Below are 26,436 nucleotides of genomic sequence, written 5' to 3' on the forward strand. Positions count from 1 at the left end.
GGTCGGTATGGTGTCACTACTTGTCCGGTATGGTGTCACTACTGGGTTGGTATGGTGTCACTACTTGTCCGGTATGGTGTCACTACTTGTCCGGTATGGTGTCACCACTGGGCCGATTTGGTGTCACTGCTTGTCCTTATGGTGTCACTACTGGCTTGGTATGGTGTCCCCACTAGGCAGGTATGGTGTCACTACTGGGCCAATTTGGTGTCACTGCTTGTCCTTATGGTGTCACTACTGGCTTGGTATGGTGTCACAACTGGGTTGGTATGGTGTCACTACTGGGCCGGTATGGTGTCACAACTGGGTTGGTATGGTGTCACTACTGGGCCGGTATGGTGTCAATACTTATCCGGTATGGTTTCACAACTGTGTTGGTATGGTGTCACTACTGGGCCGGTATGGTGTCACAAATGGGTTGGTATGGTGTCACTACTGGGCCGGTATGGTGTCACAACTGGGTTGGTATGGTGTCACTACTGGTCCCTGACCTACAGTATTTAAATGTACATGGCAACTGTTGGACTCCCTTACCTGGGGGCTCTTAGCAACCAGTGTGTGAGGGCTGAGTCAATCATTAACCGGCAGGTCAACACTAATCTGTGCATCACACACACAGTACATTACAAGTTGGATGCAAATCCACGACAGATGCACTCATCCCTAACATCCAGCCTGCTGTGTTTTACGACAACAGTTTTCTCATAACTTAGAGTGCCTGGCGTCCGGTGTGCACCGCCTCTACGCTAACTAGCGTGTGTGTGCTCACACCCGGGTGTGTTTGCCGCCAACCAGGTAATGGTCTTCTCACGTCGACCTTTTTAACAAGATCAACAGCCTCCATCTGGCTACTGTGCTCTCGCCTCATATCGGGCAAATAAATGCCTGCTTCGCCTAAGTGAGGCAAACTGATGCTCTGTGAACACACACACACACACACACACACACACACACACACACACACACACACACACACACACACACACACACACACACACACACACACACACACACCCACTCACACTCACACTCACACACACACACACACACACACACACACACACACACACACACACACACACACACACACACACACACATTATTGTATTTGTTACCTTCTTAAGATATATATATATATAAAGATTTGTATTTACAACATTAATAATATATACATACTAAACAAATATAAAAAAGCTTGTTGTGAAAAATGAGTTGGAATTGCACAAGAATTTTTGCAGTATTATGATAAAAGTTGGTTTTCAACTCAATACCAGTCACAATTTTATAAGAAAAGCTTAAAATGTTGGCAATTTTTATGAAAAGAGTCGTAATTTTACTCGACAATAGTCACAATTTTATAAGAAAACTTTAACATTTTGGTAACATTATAATAAGAACAACAAAAAAATTGGCCATATTGTGATAAAAGTCAGAATTTTATACGACAAATGTTACCATTTTGCATTTAAAAGTAATGATTTGACATTTTAGAAAAGGTAAGAATTTTATGAGAAAATATAACAATATTACAGAAACAGAAAGAATATGAGAAATGGTTCCCAATTTTATAACAAATAGAAACACTGTGAGGTAATTTTTTTATTTTTTAAATGTTTTGTTTTTAATTGGTTTTTAATCATCATTATTCACTTCAAATTATTACAGTATGTCTCTATGTACATGTTTTTCATTATTAATTTTGGGGGGAACATTTCAATTTCTTACACACACTTGTTATTACATATGTTGGCCAGAGGGGGAGCACTTCCAATTTTTACACCCATCCATCCATTTTCTATTGCTTATCCCTTTTTGGAGCTTGCAGGGGGGTGATGATGGAGCCTATCTCTGCTGTATTCGGGCAGAAGGCGGGGTACACCCTGAACAAGTCGTCACCTCATCACAGGGTCAACACACACTTGTTATTTCATATGTTGACCACAGGAGGAGCACTTTTAAAAGGGAAACTCAGTCAATTTCAAAAATCCCTCTTTTTTGGGACCACCCTCATTTTGATAGATTTCACCACCAGGGTTGCAAATGAGACACTCTATTAGATGCAATGGTTTTCCAGTATAGGGACCATGATTTCGGTCTGAACTTGTTCACCGGTACGCTTATGAAATGTACTTTTCCTTGTTGATGTCTCGAGAAGGGTAGAAATACAAGAACACACACACACACACACACACACACACACACACACACACACACACACACACACACACACACACACACACACACACGCACACACGCACACACACACACACACACACACGCACACACACACACACGCTGGCATTAAGAAAAGTGCCACCGTGAGAGTGTAATAGTAATAAACTCATACAAAGTGGCACTGAAACACAAAATAGTCCCAAAAAATGCCATAGTAAGACTTCAATACTTAGTGTACTGCATGCCACAAGTCATGTTGTCTATTTTTGTCAGTTCCAAGCTGCAGAAATTATTTGAATATGATAAATCATCACCTGTGCTGGTCAATACCCAGTCTGAAGATGTGCCTCGTCTAGTCTCTGCATCCCTTCACTCGGAGTGTTGCATCTTTTAAAGCACCTTTTTACCAACAAAGAAGTGATTAGAACTTTATCAACACAGCACACAATCATTATGGTCATGCATCATAACATGCATGGAGTGCTGTGAGGACTGCCCAGAATGCAACATGACTTTTCACCTTACCTGCACGATCACTGCAGAGATGACGAGCCCGCCACTTGGCTGGAGGCTAACACACGGCAAAGCAAAGTGAGAGGCAAAGCCTGCTTGTCGTCCAGACAATTGGCTGTGATGGCAGCAGCACCATAATTCACAGCTAATGGCCTGGGCAGAGAGAGAGAGAGAGCGAGAGAGAGAGAGAGGGGGGGTGGAGTAGAGTCACTGCAGGCAAGTGTAGGTGAGCAAAGAAGATGCATATTCAACTACAGTACTACACACCCTTTGATACAATACTGTATGTACTACACACCCATTGGTGCTATACTGTATGCACTACACACCCATTGGTACAAATCTGTATGTACTACACACCCATTGGTACTATACTGTATATACTACACACCCATAGGTACAAATCTGCATGTACTACTCACCCATTGGCACTATACTGTATGTACTACACACCCATTGGTACTATACTGTATATACTACACACCCATTGGTACAAATCTGCATGTACTACACACCCATTGGCACTATACTGTATGTACTACACACCCATTGGTACAAATATGCATGTACTACACACCCATTGGCACTATACTGTATGTAATACACACCCATTGGTACAAATCTGTATGTACTACACACCCATTGGCGCTATAATGTATGTACTACACACCCATTGGTACTATACTGTATATGCTAAACACCCATTGGTACTATACTGTATGTACTACACACCCATTGGTACAAATCTGTATGTACTACACACCCATTGGTACTATACTGTATATGCTAAACACCCATTGGTACTATACTGTATGTACTACACACCCATTGGTACAAATCTGTATGTACTACACACCCATTGGTACTATACTGTATGTACTACACACCCATTGGTACAAGTCTGCATGTACTACACACCCATTGGCACTATACTGTATGTACTACACACCCATTGGTACTAATCTGTATGTACTACACACCCATTGGTACTAATCTGTATGTACTACACACCCATTGGTACAAATCTGCATGTACTACACACCCATTGGTACAAATCTGCATGTACTAGACACCCATTGGCACTATACTGTATGTACGACACACCCATTGGTACAAATCTGTATGTACTACACATCCTTTGGCGCTATACTGTATGTACTACACATCCATTGGTACTATACTGTATATGCTACACACCCATTGGTACTAAACTGTTTGTACTACACACCCATTGGCACTATACTGTATGTACTACACACCCATTGGTACTATACTGTATATGCTACACACCCATTGGTACTAAACTGTTTGTATTACACACCCATTGGCATTATACTGTATGTACTACACACCCATTGGTACTAAACTGCATGTACTACACACCCATTGGTACTAAACTGCAAGTACTACACACCCATTGGTACAAATCTGTATGTACTACACACCCATTGGTACTAAACTGCATGTACTACACACCCATTGGTACAAATCTGTATGTACTACACATCCTTTGGCACTATACTGTGTGTACTACACATCCATTGGTACTATACTGTATATGCTACACACCCATTGGTACTAAACTGTTTGTACTACACACCCATTGGCACTATACTGTATGTACTACACACCCATTGGTACTAAACTGCATGTACTACACACCCATTGGCACTATACTGTATGTACTACACTCCCATTGGTACTATACTGTATGCGCATCTCAACATGGTCAAGTTCATACAACTTGTGATGTTACATTCCGCCTCATTGTTGCCGTTTGCATCTCCTAACTCCCTCAAAATGAACTGAAATGTTTGAAATCACATTTTTGAACGACACAAAATGAGTGTTGGTCCATGTCAGGCAGCATTTCTAATGCACAAACTAAGGGGACGGGTACCGGTATCAAAATGTATTTCTATTATTTTCTAAATAAAGGGGACGACAAAAAATGGCATTATTGGCTTTATTTTAACAAAAAAATCTTAGGGTACATTAAACATTTGTTTATTATTGCAATTTAGTCCTTTCATAAACTAGTGAACATACTAGACAACTTGTCTTTTAGTAGTAAGTAAACAAACAAAGACTCCTAATTAGTCTGCTGACGTATGCAGTAACATATTGTGTCATTTATAATTATATTATTTTGTCAACATTATATAGGACAAGCAGTAAAAATGGATTGTCAATCCACTTGTTCATTTATTGTTAATATCTGCTTATTTTATGTCTTAACATGTTCTATCTATACTTCTGTTAAAATATAATACTGGTAATCACGTATTCTTCTGTTGTTTGATACTTTACATTAGTTTTGGAGGATATCACAAATTTAGGTATCGATCCGATACCAAGTAGTTACAGGATCAGTCATTGGTCATCATTTTAGTCCTCTTGGTCCAGTGACACATTTACTGAGTTTATAAACATAATATAAATAAATAAATAAAAAAGATTTTGTGATGCTAAAAAAAAACTATGTAATCATAGTAGTATCGACACTTCTGTTAAAAAGTAATAATCACTTATTCTTCTCTTGTTTGATACTTTACATTAGTTTTTGATGATATCACACATTTAGACTTAGAATAAGAAACTTAGACTTCCTTTTATTGTCATTCAAAATTGAACTTTACAGTACAGATATGTAGGAAATTCTGTTGCATTAGCTCGTTGTAGTGCAGGATAAAAGGTATAGGTATCAATCCAATATCAAATAGTTACAGGATCAGACATTGGTCATAATTTAAGTCCTCATGTGTCCAGGGACGTATTTCCTGAGTTTATAAACATTATGTACATTTAAAAAAAGATTTTGTGATGCTAAAAAATAGCGATGTAATCGCCCATGGCATTTGTTTACATTGTGACGTTGGTGAGCTATTGTATCCTCCTACGGTGTGTAGTGAAGCATGTCTAGCTATTCCTTGTCCTGCAATGATAATGCTACTTGTAAGAAACTTACTTAATTTGTCGCCATCGAGGCGAGGATGAGTGATTTAGAAGTAGCTAAAACACTGCCGACTGCGGATGGATGTTCGCTGCTAACTAGCTAGCCATGTCTTCAAGTACCTCTTCCTGAGGGTGTTTCAGTGTTATAACTTCACCTTCATCTTTACTCTTTAGGCCAAAATGTGTCCATTCTCCCTTTTCTGTCTACACTCTGTGTCTGATTGTAAGTACTCTGTGTGTGCGCGCCGCCGAACATGCTCCTCTGCTCGTATAACCAGCAATGTCTGGACGTGACGACGACACACCATCATGCTCGTAAAAAAACAAAAACAAGGGGGCGTTACTTTTTAGAGGTGGTATAGTACCAAATAGGATTCATTAGTATCGCGGTACTATACTACTACCAGTATACCATACAAACTTAGTGCAAAGTTCTTATGGCAAAAGACGACGAAGTAACAGGAGTGAGTTTTTAGCATAGTATTGGCTAATACATGAAAAATAAACATCAACTTATGACGACCTGCAGAGGATTTGACTTGTAGAAGAGTCCACATTTTTCAGAAGTAATGTCATGTGTTACCTACTGTTAATAATGTGGGACTGTGTTACAGGACTAAGTCAAAACCCAGAAATAAGTGTTGTTGTTTTTTAAAGTACATTTGTGTCGGAGAAAAAACAGTTCTGAAGGTTTTAAATGATTCTATTTCATGGTCAAATCTAATTTTATGGAGCAGGAAGAGGCAACGAATGCTATAGTTTTACAGTGTTGAAAGTAGTTTAAAGTGATATTTTCAATTGGAGGCCTCAAATACAAACCCTGTTTCCACATGAGTTGGGAAATTGTGTTAGATGTAAATATAAACGGAATACAATGATTTGCAAATCCTTTTCAACCCATATTCAATTGAATGCACTACAAAGACAAGATATTTGATGTTCAAACTTTAAACTTTATTTTTTTTTTGCAAATAATAATTAACTTGGAATTTCATGGCTGCAACACGTGCCAAAGTAGTTGGGAAAGGGCATGTTCACCACTGTGTTACATCACCTTTTCTTTTAACAACACTCAATAAACGTTTGGGAACTGAGGAAACTAATTGTTGAAGCTTTGAAATGGGAATTCTTTCCCATTCTTGTTTTATGTACAGCTTCAGTCGTATTTTACGCTTCATAATGCGCCACACATTTTCGATGGGGGACAGGTCTGGACTGCAGGCGAGCCAGGAAAGTACCCGCACTATTTTTTTACGAAGCCACGCTGTTGTGACATGTGCTGATTGTGGCTTGGCATTGTCTTGCTGGAATAAGCAGGGGCGTCCATGAAAAAGACGGCGCTTAGATGGCAGCATATGTTGTTCCAAAACATGTTTGTGCCTTTCAGCATTAATGGTGCCTTCACAGATGTGTAAGTTACCCATGCCTCGGGCACTAATGTACCCCCATACCATCACAGATGCTGGATTTTGAACTTTGCGTCAATTACGGTCTGGATGGTTCGCTTCCCCTTTGGTCCGGATGACACAATGTCGAATATTTCCAAAAACAATTTGAAATGTGGACTCGTCAAACCATAGAACACTTTTCCACTTTGCATCAGTCCATCTTAGATGATCTCGGGCCTAGAGAAGCCAGCGGCGTTTCTTAATGTTGTTAAAAAATGGCTTTCGCTTTGCATAATAGTGTCAGAGTTAGTTTGTGACGAACCCCAAGATGCAGAGAAGGAGGCAGGCATTGAATGAGAAAACATGGTTTCAATAGAGATACTAAAACAACAACAAACCAAAGGGTTACAACAAAAAGCGTGCACGAGGCGGATAACAAACTAAAAAGGCTAGCAAGGGAGCTAGAAAACAAATATGGCTTAGCATGGAGGCTAGCAAAAACAGAACCGCGAACAGAAGTCGTTACGTGTTGTATAAAGACAAATTGGAAGCAGGAAACAAAAAACAGTAAGCTACAAACATCTAACGAAATATAGCTTACCACTATGCTGCAAGGACATGACACGACACGACACGACAGGAACGACAATACAATACAATAATCCAGCACTCGACTGGAGGACAAAACAGGTTCAAATAGGAGCGGGCTGATTGACAGTCCAGGTGTGGCCAGGTGCCAATCAGCCGCAGCTGAGGGGAAACAGCGCTCAGGGAGAAAGACAGGAAACCAACAAAATAGGAGCGCTGACAGGAAATACTATACACATAGGAAACAACTAGAACACAAATTTACTGTCATGGGCCAGCCTGATAAGTAGAGCTTTAACTTGCACTTACAGATGTAGCGACCAACTGTATTTAGTGACAGTGGTTTTCTGAAGTGTTTCTGAATCCATGTGGTGATATCCTTTAGAGATTGATGTCGGGTTTTTGATACAGTGCCGTCTGAGGGATCGAAGGTCACGCTCATACAATGTTGGTTTCTGGCCATTCCGCTTATGTGGCGTGATTTCTCCAGATTCTCTGAACCTTTTGATGATATTATGCACGGTAGATGTTGAAATCCCTAAATTTCTTGCAATTGCACTTTGAGAAACGTTGTTCTTAAACTGTTTGACTATTTGCTCATGCAGTTGTGGACAAAGGGGTGTACCTCGCCCCATCCTTTCTTGTGAAAGACTGTGCATTTTTTGGGTAGCTGTTTTTATACCCAATCATGGCACCCACCAGTTGCCAATTAGCCTGCACACCAGTGGGATGTTCCAAATAAGTGTTTGATGAGCATTCCTTAACTTTATCATTATTTATTTCCACCATTCCCAACTTCTTTGTCACGTGTTGCTGGCATCAAATTCTAAAGTTAATGATTATTTTCAACAAAACATTTTTTATCAGTTTGAACATCAAATATGTTGTCTTTTTAGCATATTCAACTGAATATGGGTTGAAAATGATTTGCAAATCATTGTATTCTGTTTATATTTACATTTAACACAATTTCCCAACTTATATGGAAACAGAGTTTGTACAATACAGAGTGAATACACATTTGTGTAGGGGAAACAACAATTCTGAAGGATTTAAAGGGGAACATTATCACCAGACCCATGTAGGCGTCGATATATACCTTGATGTTGCAGAAAAAAGACCATATGTTTTTTTAACCGATTTCCGAACCCTAACAGGGTGAATTTGGCAATTTAAACGCCTTTCAATTGATAGCCTGTCGAGCGATGACCTTTCATCCGTGATGTCACAACATGAGGCAATCTGCCATTTTCTCAATCTTATTACACGCACCGAGTCAAATCAGTTCTGTTATTTTCCGTTTTTTCGACTGTTTTCCGTACCTTGGAGACATCATGCCTCGTCGGTGTGTTGTCGGAGGGTGTAACAACACGAACAAAGACGGATTCAAGTTGCACCAGTGGCCAAAAGATTCACACTGTACCGACGACAGCTATGCTACGATAGAGATGGCACAAAGATGGCAAGAATGTGTGGATATCCTGCGACACTCAAAGTAGATGCATTTCCAACAATAAAGTCAACAAAATCACAAAGGTGAGTGCTGTTGATGTTATTGACTTATGTGGAGTGTGCTAATCAGACATATTTGGTCACGGCATGACTGCAAGCTAATCGATGCTAACATGCTATTTAGGCTAGCTGTATGTACATATTTCATCATTATGCCTAATTTGTAGCTATATTTGCATCCAGCCTTTCCCTTCACCCACATTTAATGCCAAACAAACACATACCAATCGTTGGTTAGAAGGCGATCGCCGAATTCGTCCGCGCTTCCTCCCGTGCCGCTGTCTGTGGTGATATGGCTCAATAGCTTCAGTTTCTTCTTCAATTTCGTTTTCGCTATTTGCCTCCACACTCCAACCATCCGTTTCAATACATGTGTAATCTGTTGAACCGCTTGCGCCGCTGAAATCCAAGTCTTAATCCGAGCTACTATGCTATACCTTTCTGTACTATCCGTCATGTTTGTTTCTGTTGGCTTCACGCAGTGCGTCACAGGACAATAGACGGGCGGATATAACGACGGTTAAAATCAGGCACTCTGAAGCCGTTTTTAGGGATATTGCGTGACGGGTAAAATTTTGAGAAAAACTTTGAAAAATAAAATAAGCCACTGGGACCTGATTTTTATTGGTTTTAACCCTTCTGAAATTGTGGTAATGTTCCCCCTTAAATGATTCTATTTCATGGTCAAGTCTAATTTTATGGAGCAGGAATAGGCAACAAATGCTAGTTTTGAAGTGCTGAAAGTAGTTTTAAGTGATATTTTCAATCGGAGGCCTTAAATATGTAATCAGATCCATTTTTCCATACACGCAAGACACTGACTGACCACTTATTTTGCGTGTGTGCTTTTACAAAATGATGGACTCAATGTATTCATAGAAGTAATCGTAGTAGTAATACAAAACAAGACAATTGTGGTCATTAAGCAGTGCACACGATGTGTTTGTTTGTCCTGTTGAATGCCTTCATTGTTGGCAGAGAGCCTGCAGGTGTGTGAGACGGGAGCAGAAAGAGGGGTCACAATCACATCATGTGACCTTTGTTTTGATGGTTATGGTCTCAAAGCACCACACTTTCTAGGATTTAATATTCTCATACGTATGTCATGCAAGATGTTTATTGTGTACACTTAGTTATTGTACACCAAAATTCATATATTTACTATTCTGTTCTATTCGGAGAGAGTAAGGAGCACCAAATTCCTCGGGATGCACATCAGTGAGGACCTGTCATGGACTACCAACACTGCATCACTGGTGAAGAAGGCCCAACAGCGCCTCTACTCCCTGCGGAAACTAAAGCGGGCAAGTGCTCCACCACCCATCCTGACCACTTTTCACAGAGGCACCGTTGAAAGCATTCTAGCTGCATCACTGTGTGGGGCGGGAGCTACACTCAATACAACAGAAGAGACCTGCAGCGCATCGTGAAAACAGCTGGGAAAATCATTGGTGCACCACTCCCATCTCTTCAGGACTTATACACCACCCGCCTCACCCGCAAAGCACTCACAATTGTGAGTGACGCAAGCCACCCTGCACACAACCTGTTCAGCCTCCTGCCCTCTGGAAGAAGATACAGGAGCCTCCGCTTTTGCACCACCAGATACACCAACAGCTTTCACCACCAGGCTGTTAGGCTGGTGAACTCTCTTCCCACCCCCACCCCCGTACTCCCCATCCCCACCCCTCAATCCTCAGCCCGATCCAACAGGCTGTCAGGACTTTGAAATCCCCATCCCCAGAACAACCTGAACTCTAAACCCCATGACCCACAGAAAAAATGACTATTCAAAATTGCACACATCTGCTGCTATATCATAAGTATTTGCACTACTGATGAAACACTCATTGTTTACAACCATATCCTATTTAAAAACAACAGGAACTATGTATATTGTCATTTTAGTAGGTAGACGTATTTACCTTGCACTTTACTGTTGTGTTTTCTTTTCTTTTTGTCTACGCATGGGAGAGTGCGAAACAAAATTTCGATTCCTTTGTATGTCTTTACATGTAAAGAAATTGACAAATAAAGCTGACTTGACTTGACTTCTTCCCTGGCGTTTTTAATCCGCCTCGAACCACCAGAGTGCTCATCCTAATGATTACGTTCAAGGGTCAAAAAGTTCACAGATTTCAGGACATGTTGACTCATTCAATAAACACTCACCAATATTTTCAGTTTTACTGTACATCATAATTTTCACGTTTTTTTTTCTTCCTACTAATACACAGGTGTTAAAGTCAAGGCCCGGGGGCCAGATATATCCCGCCAGATTATTTTATCCGGCTCGCAAACACCTGGAAATGATGTGTCAATAAAGTACTTCATATTTTCTAATAAAATTAAATGATTTTTTTTTTCATTTTGACAGAAAACATATGTACAGCTTGAAATTGCATACCTTTTAAACTTTAATAGTATCCATTATTGCAACAAATATTACAGTATATTATCATACTTTCCCCAACAAAATTGTCTAAATAAAAATGCTTAACTTCACAGAAAACTACCAATCAAATTAATAAAAATGACAATAAATGTTACGTTCTTTACAGAATATTACTGTAAATTGAAAAATAAATTGCTACTGTTTTTTGCGTTAAAATTCAGTTGACTGAACAATCTACGGTTGCTTTTTTAACAGTGTATTACTGTAAATGGAAAGACGCTACATTTGTTTTTACGGTAGAAAAACTAGCAGCTAAGTTGCCAGAATGAAAAAATAACTTGTACTGTTTTTCCATCAATCCGTTTTCTACCGGTTGTTCCTTTCGGGGTCACGGGGGTTCTGGAGCCTATCTCAGCTGCATTGGGCGGAAGGCGGCGTACACCCTGGACAAGTCACCATCTCATCGCAGGGCCAACACAGATAGACAGACAACATTCACACTCACATTCACACGCTAGGGCCAATTTAGTGTTGCCAATCAACCTATCCCCAGGTGCATGTTTTTGGAGGTGGGAGGAAGCCGGAGTACCCGGAGGGAACCCACGCAGTCACGGGGAGCAATTGCAAACTTCACACAGAAAGGCCCCGAGCCCAGGGATTGAACCCAGGACCTTTGTATTTAAAGGTCCAAAAAACTAAATGCATCATGGGTTTCATTTAAGCAAATGTTATGATAGGCTTAAAACATTTGCACACATGGCTTGACAACAGTACTCCAACATTTTGTATTTTAACAGATTTTTCTGCAGTTAAGATCCAACGTTCCAAATGTGTTTAAAGACACTTGATCACAGTCAAAGTCTTCACTGACCCCAGGCAAAGAAAACTCCAAAGTCTTCCTGGCCTTGTATATTGTCTTTGGACACACTTCTATCAGCATTGTTTCTGAAATAAACATGGCTGTCCAAATTAACATGTTTGCGATTAATCTGCCATCAATATAATGTTGTAAAAACAATGTCAATTTGACACAAACATTCTGGCAACTAAGCTGCTAGCTTTTTTCCGTAGCACCCCCCAAATTGTGTCAGATGTAAATATAAACGGAATATTTGCAAATCCTTTTCATCCCCTATTCAATTGAATGCACTACAAAGACAACATATTTGATGTTCAAACTCATAAACTTAAATTTTTTTGCAAATAATCATTAACTTACAATATCATGGCTGCAACATGTGCCAAAGTAGTTGGGAAAGGGCATGTTCACCACTGTGTTACTTCACATTTTCTTTTAACAACACTCAATAAACGTTTGGGAAATGAGGAAACTAATTTATTAATTTATTTGAAAGTGTAATTTCTTTCCCATTCTTGTTTTATGTAGAACTTCAGTCGTTCAACAGTCCGGGGTCTCCGCTGTCATATTTTACGCTTCATAATGTGCCACACATTTTCGATGGGAGACAGGTCTGGACTGCAGGTGGGCCAGGAAAGTACCCGCACTCTTTTTTTTACGAAGCCACGCTGTTGTAACAAGTGGCTTGGCATTGTCTTGCTGAAATAAGCAGGGGCATCCATGATAACGTTGCTTGGATGACAACATATGTTGCTCCAAAACCTGTATGGACCATTCAGCATTAATGGTGCCTTCACAGATGTGTAAGTTACCCATGTCTTGGGCACTAATACACCCCCATACCATCACAGATGCTGGCTTTTGAACTTTGCGCCTATAACAATCCGGATGGTTATTTTCCTCTTTGTTCCGGAGGACACCACGTCCACAGTTTCCAAATATACCGTATTTCCTTGAATTGCCGCAGGGCATATAATATGCGCCTGACTTGAATTACTACTGGGTCGAAATCGCTTTCCAAATAATTAGCGCATGCTCAGTATTACCGCCTGGTCAAACTCATGACGTAACGACACTTCCCCTATCATCATTTTCAAAATGGAGGAGGCTGATTTCAATACAGGTAATTTTAAATCTCATAAAGGGAAAAAGATTAAGAGCTATTCAGTAAGATTTAAGGTCCAAGCTTACATCACACTAACATTTTTACTGCATGCCTTTGGTAAGTGCCGGAGTGAGAAGAGGTTTTAAAATAATTAGTGCACGCTTACTTTTAACGCATGCCTATGGTAGGCGCAGGAGTGAGAAGAGGTTTTAAATTAATTAGCGCCCCGGCGGCAAATCAAGGAACTACGGTAATTTGAAATGTGGACTCGTCAGACCACAGAACACTTTTCTACTTTGCATCAGTCCATCTTTGATGAGCTCGGGCCTAGAAAAGCCGGCGACTTTCCTGGGTGTTGTTGATAAATGGCTTTCACTTTGCATGGTAGAGATTTAACTTGCTCTTGCAGATGTAGCGACCAACTGTAGTTACTGACAGTGGTTTTATGAAGTGTTCCTGAGCCCATGTGGTGATATCCTTTACACACTGATGTCCGTTTTTGATGCAGTACCACCTGAGGGATCAAAGGTCCGTAATATCATCGCTTACGTGCAGTGATTTCTCCAGATTATCTGAACCTTTTGATGATTTTACGAACCGTAGATGGTAAAATCCCTAAATTCCTTGCAATAGCTCGTTGAAAAATGTTCTAAAACTGTTCGACAATTTACTTACAAATTGGTGACCCTCGCCCCATCCTTGTTTGTGAATTACTTAGCATTTCATGGAAGCTGCTTTTATACCCAATCATGGCACCCACCTGTTCCCAATTAGCCTGCACACCTGTGGGATGTTCTATGTAAGTGTTTGATGAGCATTCTTCAACTTTATCAGTATTTATTGCCACCTTTCCCAACTTCTTTGTCACATGTTGCTGGCATCAAATTCTAAAGTTAATGATTATTTGCAAAAAAAACATTTTTTTATCAGTTTTAACATCAAATTTGTTGTCTTTGTAGCATATTCAACTGAATACGGGTTGAAAATGATTTGCAAATCATTGTATTCTGTTTATATTTACATCTAACACAATTTCCAACTCATATGGAAACGGGGTTTGTAATTAATAAGGAAATCCAGAGGCAAATTCATACATTATTCACTGTTACAAGCGGGCCGCTGATGGCAGCCATAACTGCCATGTGGCCCTCAATGAAAACCACTTTGACATCCCTGGTCTGAACTTCCACAATATACAACTTTCAAGAACTTTTACAATTTTAAAGATATTAGTCCATTTGGTAGTTCATTTTTGAAGTCTTCGCCAACCCAACATTTTTTCAAAATTTACGGCAATTATAATGTTATGAACTTTGGACAATAAATTAGTGCTCCTTACAGTTGACTTTTTTGCCTCCCTGAAAACAACCTTGAATGCAAGTAAATGTTCAACACTATGGGAAAATGTATTTGTTGTAGTAAAAAAACATTTGTTCAGTCTGAAATCAGCAAAAAAGCAATACTTTTGCAGAAACGCATTCTGGGTAATAATGTCAGTTTGACCTCTTGCATTAAGATGAAACATTAACAGTCACTCCATCACTATGGCAACACATCTGTCCTTTCATCTTGGACAATATTTATGTGTGTTTTGTCTTAAAGATGTGCTATTTGGATTTACACAGTATGAGAAACAATTTCAAAAGGAATTTTACCTTTGCAACATCATTATACTATTGGCTAAATCTTATATTCATAGATGTAAGGTTCTCAATACCCAACCTGTTTTTGTGCCTTCACAAAAAGAGTCAGAACTTTACTTCAAAACACTATCTACCTCTACCAACCAAAAAGCTGTGAAAATTATGATATTTAATGATGAATATACTGTATATATAAAATTAAATAACTAAATCAAGACATTATTCTCCTCTCTGGGCTGCCACCTTACGTGGTAGAGGAGTTTTGTGTCCCAATATTCCTCGGAGCTATGTTGTCCGGGGGCTTCTATGCCCCCTGGTAGAGTCTCCCTAGGCAAACAGGTCCTAGCTGAGGGATCAGACAAAAAGCAGCTCGAAGACCTCTTATGAAGAAAATACACAAAGGACCCAGATTTCCCACGATGGCGAGCACCTGGTGGCCAGGCCTGTACCCATGGAGTCTGGTCGGGCACAGCCCGAAGAGGCAACGTGGTTCCCCCTTCCAATGGGCTCACCACCCATAGCAGGGGCCATAGAGGTCGGGTGTGCTGTGAGCTGGGCGGCAGCCTAAGGCAGGGCACTTGGTGGTCCGATCCTCGGCTACAAAAGCTAGCTCTTGGGACGTGGAACGTCACCTCGCTGGGGGGGAAGGAGCCTGAGCTAGTGCGCGAGGTGGAGAAGTCCCGGCTAGATATAGTCAGACTTACTTCGACGCACAGCAAGGGCTCTGGAACCAGTTCTCTTGAAAGGGGCTGAACTCTCTTCCACTCTGGCGTTCCCGGCAGTGAGAGGCGACGGGCTGGGGTGGCAATTCTTGTTTCCCCCCGGCTCAGGGCCTGCACGTTGGAGTTGAACCCAGTGCACGAGAGGGTAGCTTCCCTCCGCCGAAGGCCCTCTCGTGCACTGGGTTGAACTCCAACGTGCAGGCCCTGAGCCGGGGGGAAACAAGAATTGCCACCCCAGCCCGTCGCCTCTCACTGCCGGGAACGCCAGAGTGGAAGAGACTTCAGCCCCTTTCAAGAGAACTGGTTCCAGAGCCCTTGCTGTGTGTCGAAGTAAGTCTGACTATATCTAGCCTGACTGTTGTTTGCGTTTACGCCCCAAACGGCAGCTCAGAGTACCCACCCTTTTTGGATTCACTCGAGGGAGTACTCGAGAGTGCTCCCCCGGGTGATTCCCTCGTTCTACTGGGGGACTTCAACGCTCATGTTGGCAACGACAGTGAAACCAGGAGAGGCGTGATCGGGAAGAATGGCCGCCCGGATCTGAACCCGAGTGTTGTTTTGTCATTGGACTTTTGTGCTCGTCACAGATTGTCAATAAAAAACACCATGTACAAACATAAGGGTGTCCATATGTGCACTTGGCACCAGGGCACCTAGACCGCAGTTCCATGATCGACTTTGTAGTTGTGTCATCGGATTTGCGGCCTCATGTTTTGGACACTCGGGTGAAGACAGGGGCGCAGCTTTCTACCGATCACCACCTGGTGGTGAGTTGGCTGCGATGGTGGGAGAGGATGCCGGACAGACCCAGCAGGCCCAAACGCATTGTGAGGGTTTGCTGGGAACGCCTGGTAGTCTCCTGTCAGAGAGAGTTTCAATTCCCACCTCCGGAAAAACTTTGAACATGTCACAAGGGAGGCGCTGGACATTGAGTCTGAGTGGACGATGTTCCGTACCTCTATTGTCGAGGCGGCCGATTGGAGCTGTGGCCGCAAGGTGGTTGGTGCCTGTCGTGACGGTAACCCTAGAACCCACTGGTGGACACCAGCGGTGAGGTATGCCGTCAAGCTGAAGAAAGAGTCCTATCGGGCTCTTTTGGCTCATAGGACTCCTGAGGCAGCAGACAGGTACCGACAGGCCAAGCGGTGTGCGGCTTCAGTGGTCGCAGAGGCAAAAACCCAGACATGGGAGGAGTTCGGGGAAGCCATGGAAAACAACTTCCGGACAGCTTTGAAGCGTTTCTGGACCACCAACCGCCGCCTCAGGAAAGTGAAGCAGTGCAGTGTCAACACCGTGTATGGTGGGGATGGTGTTCTGCTGACCTCGACTGCGGATGTTGTGGATCGGTGGAGGGAATAATTCAAAGACCTTCTCAATCCAACCAGCACGTCTTCCTATGAGGAAGCAGTGCCTGGGGAATCTGTGGTGAGCTCTCCTATTTCTGGGGCTGAGGTTGCCCAGGTAGTTAAAAAGCTCCTCGGTGGCAAGGCCCCAGGGGTGGATGAGACTCACCCGGAGTTCTTTAAGGTTCTGGATTCTGTGGGGCGGTCTTGGTTGACAAGACTCTGAAGCATCGCATGGAAATCGGGGGCTGTACATCTGGATTTGCAGACCAGGGTTGTGGTTCCTCTCTTTAAGAAGGGGAACCGGAGGGTGTGTTCCAACTATTGTGAGATCATACTCCTCAGCCTTCCCGGTAAGGTATATTCAGGTGTACTGGAGAGGAGGCTACGCTGGATAGTCGAACTTCGGATTCAGGAGGAACAGTGTGGTTTTTGTCCTGGTCGTGGAACTGTGGACCAGCTCTATACTCTCGGCAGGGTCCATGGTGCATGGGAGTTTGCCCAACCAGTCTACATGTGCTTTGTGGACTTGGAGAAGGCATTCGACCGTCTACCCCGGGAAGTCCTGTGGGGAGTGCTCAGAGAGAATGGGGTAACGGACTGTCATATTGTGGCGGTCCGCTCCCTGTCTTATCAGTGTCAGAGCTTGGTCCGCATTGCCGGCAGTAAGTTGGACCCGTTTCCAGTGAGGGTTGGACTGCGCCAAGGCTGCCCTTTGTCACCGATTCTGTTCATAACTTTTATGGACAGAATTTCTAGGCGCAGTCAGGGCGTTAAGGGTATCTGGTTTGGTGGCTGCAGGATTAGATCCATGCTATTTGCTAATGATGTGTTCCTGATGGCTTCATTTGGCCAAGATCTTCAGCTCTCATTGGAGTGGTTCGCAGCAGAGTGTGAAGCAACTGGGGTGAGAATCAGCACCTCTAAGTCTGAGTCCATGGTTCTCGCCCGGAAAAGGGTGGAGTGCCATCTCTCGGGGAGGAGATCTTGCCCCAAGTGAAGGAGTTCAAGTAACTCGGAGTCTTGTTCACGAGTGAGGGAAGAGTGGATTGTGAGATCGACAGGCGGATCGATGCTGTATCAATCCGTTGTGGTGAAGAAGGAGCTGAGCCGGAGGGCAAAGTTCTCAATTTACCAGTCAATCTACGTTCCCATCCTCACCTATGGTCATGAGCTTTGGGTCATGACATAAAGGACAAGATCACGGGTACAAGCGGCCGAAATGAGTTTACTCCGCCAGGTGGCGGGGCTCTCCCTTAAAGATAGGTTGAGAAGCTCTGTCATCCGGGAGCAACTCAAAGTAAAGCCGCTGCTCCTTCACATCGAGAGGAGCCAGATGAGGTGGTTCGGGCATCTGGTCAGGATGCCACCCGGACGCCTCCCTAGGGAGGTGTTTAGGGCACGTCCAACCGGTAGGAGGCCACGGGGAAGACCCAGGACACGTTGGGAAGACTATGTCTCCCGGCTGGCCTGGGAACGCCTCGGGATCCCCCGGGAAGAGCTAAACGAAGTGGCTGGGGAGAGGGAAGTCTGGGTTTCCCCACTTAGGCTGTTGACCCCGCAACCCGACCTCGGCTAAGTGGAAGAAGATGGATGGAGTAAGTAAACAAATATTAAATACCTAAATAATCTTTATCTCAAAAGGGGGGAAAAAAAGGATTCAAGATATTCATCATAAATATTGTTCTGTGTACTTTGTGAACACTTGTAGTTTGAACGGTCTCTTAAACTGATTCATATTGGTGCTTTGTTGGATTTCTTTGCCTAATCCATTTCATCATTTAATTCCACTTACTGATATGCTAAAGGTTTTAAGTGTTGTACAGTACGTGCATACAAATGTTTTAAAATAGATTTTCCTCTAACGTTATATTTCTCTTCTGTTATTATTTTTTATTATATTGTGCGTGTTCTCTTCCGAACAAAACAGTCGTATCATCTGCAAATAATACTAAGTAGGGCTGCAAATCTTTGGGTGTCCCAAGATTCGATTCAATATCGATTATTGGGGTCGCGATCCGATTGTATATCGATTTTTTTCGATTCAACGCGATTCTCGATTCAAAAACGATATTTTTCCGATTCAAAACAATTCTGTATTCATTCAATACATGGGATTTCAGCAGGATCTACCCCAGTCTGCTGACATGCTAGCAGAGTATTAGATTTTTTTTTTTTTAAGTTTTTATAATTGTAAAATACAATTTTTTATCAACTGATTGCAATAATCTAAATTTGTTTTAATTATTAAACCAAAAATATGACTTATTTTATCTTTGTGAAAACATTGGACACAGTGTGTTGTCAAGCTTATGAGATGCGATGCAAGTGTAAGCCACTGTGACACTATTGTTTTTTTGTTTTTTTTGTTTTTTAAATGTCTAATGATAATGTCAGTGAGGGATTTTTAATCACTGCTATGCTGAAATTATAACTAATATTGATACTGTTGTTTCACTACTTTTGGTTTGTTCTGTGTCGTGTTTGTGTCTCCTTTCAATTGCTCTGTTTATTGCAGTTCTGAGTGTTACTGGGTCAGGTTTGGTTTTGGAATTAGATTGCATTGTTATTGAGTATTGGTTTGTTGGATTGCTAAAAAAAAAGGAAATTAAAAAAAAAAATTTAAATAAATTTTTTATTAAATGAGAATCGATTCTGAATCGCACAACGTGAGAATCGCGAGTTGTATTATAATCGATTTTTTTGCACACCCCTAATACTAACTTAAGTCCTTTGTAACTTTACAAATGTCATTTATATAGAGATTGAACAATTTCGGTCTAAGTATTGATCCCTGAGTCACGCCACAAAATATTTTCAGCTTTGTAGAAGTGTGTTCGCCTAGCTTCACGTATTGCTTCCTGTTGGTTAAGTAGCTTCTAACCCAGTTCAAGACCAACCATCTGATTCTCAGCCTTTCTAATTTGTTTATTAAGATGTTGTGATTAATTGTGTCAAATGCTTTTGTTAAATATGGGCTTGAACCAAAAAACTAATATTTCTTTTTTTACATATGAGTCATATAAATAAATAAATCTATACATTTTATTGTAAAGACAAAACACAGATTTATACCCAAAATGAGCCAACAAGGTAGTCCTGTCACACACATGTTTAGCACAGTTGTAAATCAGGGTGTGTGTGAAGCGTCAGTGCAGCAGCACTGCGTGGAAGTGCTTGTAGTTAGTGCACGTTGCATTTCGCATGTTGCATGCTGCTTCTGCCTGCTACTGTCTGCTTTCAGCTACTGCCACCGGCTAGCCCTCCTTACGCGGGGTGAAAAGAAGAGCCGAGCGCGTAAGCCTCCTCTTGCCGGTACACAGCCTCTCCACCACCAAGACTCCTACAGTGCCTCCTCTCGGCCACACACGGTAACTGGGACCTCGCGGTCCCAGGCTAAACTGTAGGGGATCTCGGAGCAGCAGTGGGCCCCAGAGGCAAGGTGTGCAGGCCCAATGGTGTGTGGAGACGCCCTGGCATCCGCCAACCACTGGCCCATCTATGAGTCAAATAGTTGTCATCCCCGACCCCCACTTGCTGCCTTGTGGTACCTTTGGGAGAAGAAAAGGCTACGGGAGAAAACCCAAACAGAAAATCAGGAGTGGAGCCCCTGAGGCGACTGGGTGTCTTTGCTGACCCCCCGCCGGCAGTTCCTGTAGCCAAGCCGATGCCAGATGTATTGCCTTGCTTTCTTCTGGGCCACATCGACACAGCCGAGAGGGGGATCCTGATGTCTGGGCAACCCAAGATCTCCATACTTTCTGCCCAGGCTTGCGCCACGGAGAGGTCACTCCAGCCTCCCCCGAAAAGGGAGGAAACAACACAGAAGCTGGCAGTCTTAAGTTCCACCCGATTGGCGCCAGCTTCGACGGTGGGAGGAACCCATCGTCACTACTGACGGACGGATGCCTATGATAGCATAAAAGACCTCCAACATAGACTCACCCTCGGCTTGATACAGTAAGTTCATTCTGGGACGCATACTTCCTTGGCTAATTGTTCAACAATTCTCATTGTTTAATTCCAACTATTGTGCAGTTCTAAATTCGTAGTATGTTGCAGTACAGTTTCCTGTCTTCAACATTCAAATAGAGTATTTCTACATTGAAACCTTTTCACTGTTAAACTGTTTCCACTTTTCCTTGTATACTCGCATTCTTCAATATTCAAACCACTCCTATTGTTCATTTGAACATATTCTGACAGTCATTTCACTTCTGCTAAAGCGTTTAGAGCAATGGTTCCCAAACTTTTGCAGGCTGGCGCCCCCTTGGCATACAGCCCCCCCCCCCCCCCACAGACACATATGGAAACAAACACCTCTTTCTTGATATTTGGTATGCTGCAATTTGAAAAGAGAAAGGTTAAACACAAATGTGTATTTCACAAATAAAACCCAATTTAGTAAACCAATTTATTTTTTAGCAGTTTTAACTGTTTCAGCAACATAGAATGGTAAATAAACATTCCACCAGTAACCTTCATTGTCTCACACTTAATATTAATGGGATGGATGTGCTTCGTGCAGGGACATAGGCTTCTCAACATCAGGCTGGAACTCACTAAGAAGAAGTCGTAGATCCCCGCGGTCAGTAATTTTCAGTCGGTTTCTTTGCTTGGAAAGAAGCAAGGCGACTGCACTGAAGCCCCGTTCTACTAAATATGATGTTGGGAAGGCAATAAAGTACATCTTGACCTTGTTCCACAGCACTTGATAGCAGTCAGAGATTTTTTTTTTTTCTAACCAAAAATCTTGATATGACTTTTTGTAAATTCTGAACATTACAAGCTTGAAATTACAAACCTGAGCTTTTGCTTTTGTAGTCTATGCTGTCGGATCTGACTGGGCCAGAGCGGCGTGTGGTAACCGGACCCTGATGCGTCGTCCACTGACTCGTCCTGCTGCACGTGTTGTGTACAAATCGTCAAACAAACGTTCGAACTTCTGACTTCGACTTCGGACTGCTGCCCCCCTACCGCCCCCTTCTTCCTCACCGCCCCCCCAGATCTTTCCACCGCCCACTTTGGGAACCACTGGTTTAGAGCATGGACACACCATTTCTACAGAACCTGTATTTTCTAGTTCAGAAATATTGGTAAAATAGACAATCTAATAATGGTGGTTGGCCCTTAGACTGCACTGGAGTTTACATTCCAGCCTTTTGACACTAGATGTCAGCCTAGACAAGCTTCAATCTTACAGGTATTTTGTTTGAGTCATGGAAATCATATTAGATTAATTGTCAACAGCTTGGTTCTGTGTGAGCTCTGCAGCAATGCAATAATGGAGGATGGATGTTTCACTTTGGTTAGTCCCAAACACTTTGAGTGAAGCGGCTAAACACGTTTATAGTTCCTTATAGATTTCTCTCCCGTCTCCATATTCATAATTTTGTGCCGCACAGGTCTTGAACCGGCCAGCTGCGTTATCCCCGCTCTGGCAATACCTGACTCCTTATCCCTTGGTTGGATGGGAAGAGCAAAGTTTGGAGAAGGCGAGAAATAGCTCATGATTAAAGACAGGCTTGGGCAATTATTTTGCCTCGTGGGGCCGAATTTAGAGGAAAAAAAGTGTCTGGGGGCCGGTATATCTATTTTTAGGAAAACTTATGCAAAACCTCACAATAATGTCTGACTAAATGCTTCAAATATTATGACTTAAAAAAACAGAATGGAATTTAGCATTTTTTTTACTGAATGAGACACCCAGAATGTACATGAAAATAAAAAATGTGGGATTTACAATATTAACTATGAAGGATAAAACACTGAATATTGACAACATATGAACATCATGCCCTCTCTTCATTTACATATTTTACAAACAAGCAAAATGCAACAAAAATGCAACGAACAGTGAGATATGAACGCAAAGAGTAAAAACCTACAATCTGATATGTCCGATATATCACAAAGCTTTAGAACTTTGTTGTAAAAATCTCCTTCCACGTCTGTCCCTGTCACCCGCATTTCAGGCTGACACTCTGTGGAAACGCTCCCCACACACACTGCTTGGTGCCTCGTCTGAGCTGCTGTGACTTAGATTACCAGAGTAACTAATTAGATGACCATAGTAACTAATTAGATTACAATAGTAAGTCGTATATCATGCAAAAGCGCAGATCCCAACCATTCAAATACTTTGTATAGTTTAAGACTTACGGTCATTAGAAAACAGCAGTGCACATAATAATGGCAGCTACACTTTCCATTTTAAAGATCTAAAAAAATTATTTTGGAATGTCCGTTGGGCCAGATTGAAAAGCATGCGGTCCCTGTGCCTTAATTTTCCGCGGCCTAATCCAAGGTAAACCACATCATGTGTGACATATAGTGCTGTGTTATGGTAAGTAAGTAAGTAGATTTTATTTATAAAGCGCTTTTCACTGATAAAATCACAAAGCACTGTACAAAACATAGGCGAAGTAAAACAACAATTCAATGAAAACAATATAAAAAGGGTACAATGGTGATTATGAATGATAGTTAAAAGGTAGAGTAACTAAAAGCTTTACTGAAAAGAGAAGTTTTCAAATGTTTCTTAAAAGTGTCAACACAGTCAAGATTACGGAGGGACTGGTGCAAGTTGTTCCAGAGTCTGGGAGCTATAGCCTGGAATACCAGGGTTTTATAATGAGTTTTTGGGATCTTAAGAAAACCCTGGCCAGAAGACCCTGAAGAGTAGGGGCGTAACAAGTAAGTGATGTACTGAGGGGCCCCACCATGCAACTGAAGAATAGGGGCATAACAAGTCAGTGATGTACTGAGGGCCCCCACCATGCAACTGAAGAGTAGGAGCATAAAAAGTCAGTGAAGTACTGAGGGGCCCCACCATGCAACTGAAGAGTAGGGGCATAACAAGTCAGTGATGTACTGAGGGGCCTCACCATGCAACTGAAGACTAGGGGCATAACAAGTCAGTGATGTACTGAGAGGCCCCACCATGCAACTGAAGAGTAGGGGCATAATAAGTCAGCGATGTACTGAGGGGCCCCACCATGCAACAGAAAAGTAAGGACATAACAAGTCAGTGATGTACTGAGGGGCCCGCACCATGCAACTGAAGAGTAGGGGCCTAACAAGTCAGTATTGTACTGAGGGCCCCCACCATGCAACTGAAGAGTAGGGGCATAACAAGTCAGCGAAGTACTGAGGGGCCTCACCATGCAACTGAAAAGTAAGGGCATAACAAGTCAGTAATGTACTGAGGGGCCCCACCATGCAACTGAAGAGTAGGGGAATAACAAGTCAGTGATGTACTGAGGGGCCCCACCATGCAACTGAAGAGTAGGGGCATAACAAGTCAGTGATGTACTGAGGGGCCCCACCATGCAACTAAAGAGTAGGGGAAGAACAAGTCAGTGATGTACTGAGGGGCCCCACCACGCAACTGAAGAGTAGGGGCATAACAAGTCAGTGATGTACTGAGGGGCCCCACCATGAACTGTGGAGTAGGGGCATAACAAGTCAGTGATGTACTGAGGGGCCCCACCATGCAACTAAAGAGTAGGGGCAGAACAAGTCAGTGATGTACTGAGGGGCCCCACCATGCAACTGAAGAGTAGGGGCATAACAAGTCAGTGATGTACTGAGGGGCCCCACCATGAACTGTGGAGTAGGGGCATAACAAGTCAGTGGTGTACTGAGGAGCCCCACCATGCAACACACGAAAATCTTCAACTGAATTTGACTGGAAGGCAATGAAGACTGGATCAAATGGGGGTGACATGGACTCCCTCCAAGGTTTGTCATTGTCATCCCATTGGTTTGAGTTTTTTCTAGCCCTGATGTGGGATCTGAGCCGAGGATGTTGTTGTGGCTTGTGCAGCCCTTTGAGACACTTGTGATTAAGGGCTGCAAAAATAAACTTTGATTGATTGAAACACAAGCCCAAAGTTCCCGCTATGTGGATGTATAACTGTGAATGGGAAAGGCTTATTGATTGATGCTTTTGCTTCCATTTAGCCAAATGCTACAAAACAGACAATTGCCCATCATTTGTGCCTGACTTGGGATTGCATTTAAAAATATGAACCAGATCCTCACTACGACATCGTTGTAGCAGAGTGAACATTTTATCTTCATACGAGTTGGGCTAGTTGAGGTGATAATAGATCTAATTAACAACATGGCTAACAATGAGGCTTGTGCAGACGAGCTGCTTGACTATTGTCGAGGGCTTCAAGAGTCTGTCTGCTCACATGTTGGGAACCTCTTCTTCTCCCTTGCATAGCCCACTGACCTACATTTCAATTGTTTTCCGCCTGAGACAATGGGGAAAAAAGTGGTTTCATAACCGAACACAGTATCGGGGCGTTATTCATGTTGCCTATTTTCATGCTGGCACTGCTGGTTTTCTGTGCAACCCAAGGGTGACGGTAGCATTTGTATGCAGTATTTCTATACATAAAAATCTATATTTTGCCTTTAAAGTGCGGCTGAAAAAAATAACAAATTAACTTATGTGATTAATCATGTTTATTCGCAGAATAATCACGCAATTAGTTTTCACCCTACATGCTCCATTACCTTAGCCGTAAATGGTTACCAGAAGGGTATACCATTGCTAAGACTCCGACTGGAAAATCTCAATAAAAAATACATACACTCATGCACATAATCACGTTTCATCAAACATATATAAACGTTGTTGCCCTGGGGGAAACTGGGTAACACATGACACATTGAGAAAGCTTAACCTATTGTTATTATAACAATCTACAAGGTTAATATAGTCCGCTTCTCTTTCTTCTCCTTCAATTATCTGATTTCTTTTGTATTTGTATTTATCATTACATATATGTATTGTTGCATTTGAACACTTGTGTTGTTGATAATAGAGGTAATTATTGTTATTATTCATTATCAATAGCACTATATCTATTGGTATTTGTATTGCTCCATTTGTAGTGTAATAATGTTCATTGTCATTTCTGTATTATTATTATTTATTTCACTAACTGTTTCTTTGCTATCACTTTTACTATCATATTTGTACACATCCTATTTGTTGATGCTGTTAGGTTGTTGTTGTTGTTGTTGTTGTCTCTGTTTTATTCCTCTGTTGTCCCCGCAATTTCCCCCTCTGTCTTCCCTTTTTTCTCTTTCTATCCCCTCTTACTCCTGCCCCGCTGCATCAGACAATAATATAAATACATTTAATAAAGTCAAATACAAATAAGGCACAAGATAAGTATCCCACACTTCTCTTTTGTAAAGTAAATCTGTACAGCAGATA

The 26,436-nt window shown here is 42.1% G+C and overlaps 1 protein-coding gene across 5 annotated transcripts in view; it reads right to left on the bottom strand.

Annotated features, from left to right (window-relative positions):
• vwa5b2 (von Willebrand factor A domain containing 5B2) overlaps positions 1-26,436 on the bottom strand; it is a 129,406-nt gene that overhangs the window by 49,687 nt on the left and 53,283 nt on the right. For 4 of the 5 annotated variants that reach the window (XM_061920173.1, XM_061920172.1, XM_061920169.1 and 1 more), the window contains exons 1-3: positions 22,003-22,152; positions 2,701-2,841; positions 2,490-2,574 (exon numbers count right to left, since the gene is read on the bottom strand). The gene's annotated coding sequence lies outside the window, so the exon portion shown is untranslated. Of the gene's footprint in view, positions 1-2,489; positions 2,575-2,700; positions 2,842-22,002; positions 22,153-26,436 lie in introns of those variants that run through there. The other variant, XM_061920170.1, reaches the window with a different exon arrangement.

The sequence above is a fragment of the Nerophis ophidion genome, linkage group LG14 (genome assembly GCF_033978795.1).
Source record: "Nerophis ophidion isolate RoL-2023_Sa linkage group LG14, RoL_Noph_v1.0, whole genome shotgun sequence".
NCBI lineage: Eukaryota > Metazoa > Chordata > Actinopteri > Syngnathiformes > Syngnathidae > Nerophis > Nerophis ophidion.